The sequence below is a fragment of the Hypanus sabinus genome, unplaced genomic scaffold (genome assembly GCF_030144855.1).
Source record: "Hypanus sabinus isolate sHypSab1 unplaced genomic scaffold, sHypSab1.hap1 scaffold_330, whole genome shotgun sequence".
Taxonomy (NCBI): domain Eukaryota; kingdom Metazoa; phylum Chordata; class Chondrichthyes; order Myliobatiformes; family Dasyatidae; genus Hypanus; species Hypanus sabinus.
Genome location: NW_026781236.1, coordinates 218,527 through 224,526, shown reverse-complemented (window position 1 = coordinate 224,526; position 6,000 = coordinate 218,527).

Here is a 6,000-nt window from a genome sequence, read left to right as displayed (position 1 = left end):
CTGGCTGGAAGACAAAGGGCAGCCGTGTTCCGCATGGAGAGCCGAAACTTCGGTACATTTTACAACTCTATTGCGAGTCTGCAGTTACAGTGCTCCGAGCAATAGGGCTGAGGAAATAATCGATTTAATCTGATCACACCGCAGCACCTGCATAATTAATGGAATTAGGGATGATGACGTAAGCAAATCGCTGAGCGACTGACTGCACCAGCGCGTTTTCTAAACTGACCTGTCAGTTACTTATTACAGGGCAGATGCTACAATGACTTCAAAACAATCTTTTCGAATGGAACCCGACAACTTAAATCCAGCATTTCAAGGTGTTCAGCAGCAGCTCCTGGTGCTTATTAAATTAACCAGTCTTCCAAATGCCAATTCCAATTTCCCAAAATAAGTACACACCAATTTATCCTGATGCCAGTTTACCTGTGAATCGTAGTGCTATCGTAACGAGTGCAGATACGTTCACATTTCGATCCATTTAACCCTGAATCCACATGGCCGATGTGGAATCCGTGTCTCCCTCTGAAATCAATAATAAATAAAACATTCAAAACTGCATAAACTGAAAACACAGCGAAGGCAAAGCAAATACTTGTATTCCTTCAAAACCATCGCGGGCAATTGGAGAATATACATTCTCTATACACGTCATAATGTTGTATACCTCTATCAAATCTCCCCTCAGTCTTCTACCCGCTCGGAAATAAAGTGCTGACATATGTAATCTTTTCTTTTAATTCAAAACATTCAGTACCGGCAGTAGCCGTGTAATTTTTTTCTTCTTTTTTTTCAATCCTATTTGCATCTTTCCTGTAGATCGTTGAGCCCAACAGCACACAATATTCCAAATTGGGCCCTAATAAAGCCTTAAACAACAGCAACGTAACGTCCCAACTCCTGTACTCCATACTTTGGTCCAGGAATGCGAAAGTGCGAATAGCTTTACAACCCTGTCTAACTGTGCCGCAACTTTCATTGAATTATGGACCTTCATTCCGAGATTCGTTTGTTCTATCGTACTCCTCAGTGTCTTGTTTCTCATTGTGTCAGACCGACCCAGGCTGGTCCGCTCAAAGTGCAAAATCCAACACTTGTTTGCGTTAACTCCGATCCTCTATTTTTGAGCCATTTTTCCAGCTGTTCCAGATCCCGCTTCATGCTCCGGTACTCTTTCCCGCTGCTGACTACATCGGAAATGTTGTTGTCATCGGCAAATTTGCTCATCCGGTGAACAGCATTATTAGCCAGATCGTTGATATAGATTAAGAATAACAACGGCTACAGCGGCGATCCCTGGGACACTCCACTCATCACAGGTCCCCGTCAGAGAGACAATCTTCCATTACCACACTCTAGCTTCTCCAACATAGCCAATGGCTAATCCAATTTACTACCTCATCGTGAAAGCCAAGCGACTGAACCTTCTCGAGCATCCTCCCATACTGAACCTTGAGAAATTCCTGGCTGAAGTCCCTGTTAGACGGCATCCACTGCCTTGCCTTCCACCCCATTCCTGGTGACTACCTCGGAAGGCTCTGTGAGTTTGGTTAGACATGACCGACTACGCACTGGCCCATCCTGACTATCGTTAATGTTCCTGCTTGTCCAGATAATTCCCTTCATTCCCCATGATCAGCGTAGTCTGAACACTGAGGACAATTCATCATTACATAATACTTGGCGAGTCCCTTCCGAGCAAAGATGTCGAGATCATCCAGCGGTCGGTACTGATATTTATGGCCTATTATTTCTTTAAATTCTCCCGCACCTTATTATCCGACGCACTGAGAGTAGTCTGGAAAAGGAAGGCGTCATAGCTTTAAATAGTTAATCGACTTGCTTAACTACAGCAAGACACGGTACGCTCGATCGAGCACAGTACATAGAATATTACAGCACAGTACACGAGGTTCTGATAGACTTTCAACTAATGTAAGTTCGATCTAACACATCCCCGCTGCATCTGAATCAGAATCAAAGGTTTCAATGGTAAATTTAAAGAATCAGAACCAGATTTAATATCACAGACATACGTCGTGAAATTGTTAACTTTATGGTAGCAGTACAATGAAATACAGGATAAACAAATATAGAGAAAACAAAACTAAGATACAGGTGGCAACGGGGAAAAAGCTGTTCCCGAATCTCTGAGCTTGAGCTTTCAGGCTTCTGTATCTCCTTCCCGATGGTAACACTGTGTAGAGGGCACGTCCTGTCAGTGGGCAATGTTAATGATGGACGCCACTGTGAGAAGATCCATCCCTTGTAACAATGATTAACGAGATACAGAGAATCTGTATTTACCAACAAGTATCTTTTATTACTTATACTAAAAGCACATAGATTTACACACTATCTTCCTGTGTGCACCCTACTGGAAACCCTGACACTCCATGAACAGTCAATGAAGAGAAAAGGTATTATCCGGGAACAGAGTCTACGCTGGCAAGACATTCCATAGAAACACAGAAAAGATAGAAAATCTAGAGAACAAAACAGGGCCTTCGGCTCACAAAGTTGTGCCGAACATGTCACTACCTTAGAAATGACTAGGCTTACCTATAGCCCTCTATCTTTCTGAGCTCCATGTACCTATTCAAAAGTCTGTTAAAAAGACCCAGTCGTATCCGCCTCCACCACTGTTGCTGGCAGCCCATTCCACGCACTCACCACTCTCTGAGTAACAAAAAACTTACCCCTGATATCTCCGCTCTGCCGCTACCCCACACCTTCAACCTGTGTCCTCTTGTGGCAACCATTTCAGCCCTGGGAAAAAGCCTCTGAATATCCACACGATCAATGCCTCTCATCATCTTCCGATCCTCATGTTCCCGATCTCGATGTGTCCGTGTGGTCCTACTTTTCGGCAATGGTTGGTCTCTGGCCGCTGGAGAGTTATCACCCCTGCATATTTGAAGCTCCTATCTAATATTGTTCCTCATCAATTGAACCATTGGATTTCCAAAGTATTGGCTCAAGGTCACCTGACCTACCTGGCTCACCTGTTTACTGATCATTTTACAGAGCTACAGAAAACATATTTTACGTGGCTCTGCCCACCCCAGACTTATATATTCGTATCTTTACACCCTGACTGGTCCAAACCAGTTAAATGAGGCAACCCAGACAGAGTCTGACGAGACGACAGATTGCTTCTTTGATACGTCTGGCATTTTACATAACAAGTAGCTGCTCCTCTGGGCATGGTCTCAGGTTTATTGCTCTGATTAGATTGTCCCTGGGTCAGGAATCAGTTCAGAGTCCACGCCCTTCACGTAACAAATGGCGACTTTTTTTTTAGCATGGTCTCAGGTTTAGCAGATCATTACCCGAAGCTCCCTGTGTTCACATTCACTTCCTCTGATTAAATTATTCCAATGCAAGAATCAGTTCATAGTCCACAAAATGGGTGGGGCCGGGCGCACAGAACTGGCTTGTCTGCTTCCCCAGTCCTTGATCAGTCTGTAGTTTCTGCTGGTCAACAGTGTTTTATCAGCCATTCAATCTGACACGACTGTTTCTTTCTCGGGTCTGCTGTCGTCTGAATGCACCAGGGTGGATGATGGAGGTTTTGCGGAGATGCCGAGTGCTGTAGGGGTCGAAGGGGTTTACAGAAATGCCGTGTGATGTGGGGGTTGGAACGGTTTTATATGTACCCCGTAACGGGTTAAAAGAACCAGCAGAAATGGAACACACCTGGAGTCTGGTATTGTTACAAACAAAACACTATTCATTAGCATCTACGTAATTAAGGGAGATCAAGGGAGCTAGGGCTTCACTCTTTGGAGAGAAGGAGGATGAGAGGAGACATGATAGAGGTGTACAAGATATTAAGAGGAATAGATAGAGTGGAATGCCTGCGCCTCTTCCCCAGGGCACAACTGCTCAGGACAAGAGGACATGGCTTTAAGGTAAGGGGGGGGGGGAGTTCAAGTGTGATATTAGGGGAAGGTTTTTTACTCAGAGAGTGGTTGGTGCGTGGAATGCACTGCCTGAGTCAGTGGAGGAGGCAGATACACTACTGGTTTAAGAGACTACGAGACAGTTATATGGAGGAACTTAATGTGGGTGGGGTGTTACATGGGAGGCAGGATTTGAGGGTCGTCCCAACATTGTGGGCCGAAGGGACTGTAATGTGTTGTACTATTCTATGTTCTATGTAATATAGTAATATAAAACCAGATAAACCAAACAGCTAGCAGAGTTTATGCAAACACAAGTGTGTAAATATAAAACCCCAAACTTGCTCAAGCTTAGGTGGTAAATGATACAGTCTTACGATGGTACAGGAATGACGTCAGTTCAGCTCTTGACATTAAGTTGAGTTGAATTGAGGAGGGAGAGCGAGAGAGAGGTGATTTGTTTTCCAAGTAAGCCGATGCCGTCGAACTTACCCTCGTCCTCCGAAGTCCTGTTAAGGTCACCGACTGTGATCACACAAAAGGGCACCGTTTTCTCGCGGTAAAGCTATCAGCACAGTCCAGGGTTAAACACACCGAGAGCTATCCACCGGTCACTCCTTTTCCACACTGCGAGCAAAACCCACACTTTAGGTTGCAGTGAAAGCTTACCCAGTGTCTATTTCTTCTGTATTTCTGTCCTTGTCTTCCGTCTGTCTGTGTGAAAAGTCAGCTGATCTTGTACGTATCCCAAACATGCTGAACGCTATCTGTCCATTATATAGCCCCGCCCTTCCGTAACCATGGAGACTCACGAGCTGCTCGGTGCTCTCTCTCTCCCTGAATCAGTGTACACCCACACTCGCTCTCTTTTAAAGGCACATTTCATATTGAATAAAGCTTAGGATCTCGTCACATCTCCCTACTGTTGGGGAAAAAAGTTTGAACATGGAGCAAAATTTTTTGTCTAACTGTAGATTACAGAGTATAAAGCAATGCTTACCTGATTAACATGTAGCACACTACAGAAGCGTATAAAAATACTAGCTTCTATATCGTTCTTAAACTTAACATCCAGACAATCAATCCACCATGTTATTGTCTTCACCTTTCGCATACTTTGTTACAAAACCAAATTCCCGCAAAACCAAATCCTGTTATCTTCAAACTAGCGTTTGATCTCACATTTTCTCTTTTCCACTTCACCACAGAACAATTAACCATCACGTGATCAGCTCCAACAGCGCTTTCAAGGACGGCCTGAACTTTATTCTGCACAGGTGCTAACTCCTCACTTATGTTTTCGAAACTAAGCCCATTCGCTGAACTTCCAACGAAGTCCTTTGTTCCAAACAAGTCACTAATTCCACCTCCAAGATCTTTAGTTCTATATGTTTCCATAAGAACACCTGCAGATGGCCTCTCTTGGTCAAAACAACACTTCCCTTTGTTTTGAGAAGTCTCCGGACCCTGTGTCTCCAATTCACAAACTTGAACAACATCACCAAGGTACTTATCGTTAAATTCCAAAATATAGCTAATCAAATCAACGTGTACTGTCTCCGCATCTGAGAGAACTGGTTCTGTCAGCAAGATCAAAGGTCCTGAAACCAATCCAGACTTCACAGTTACTTTTTTCAAAAGTCCAGAGACAGCACCCTTCTCAATATCTTCAATAACATTCACCTCACCAGTGTTCATCTCATCACAAACTTTTAGATCACTGTCTACTCAAGTGACTGAGAATCCTCAATTTCCATTGCTACGAAGGCTAACCCATTATTCACTGAACCAAGTCCATCTGACACAAAAGAACTGCATTCCTTTTCAACTGGGTCAAACACCTCAGACCTTAACTGAGTTTCAACACAAGTTTCAGTACCCTGTGAATTCACAGGTGCTTTAACAACCTGAACACAGGCAATCGGGCCAACCTCCTCATCTACGCTTTCATTACTAGTCCCACTTTCAAATTCCAGTTCACCCTGATTAACCCAGCTACTCTTTTTGAGGCTCTCATTCAGGGAAAACTTAACCTCATGGGTTAAAGCAAACTCGCCTGCTGACTCTCAGCCACTTTCTCATCATCCCATTATTT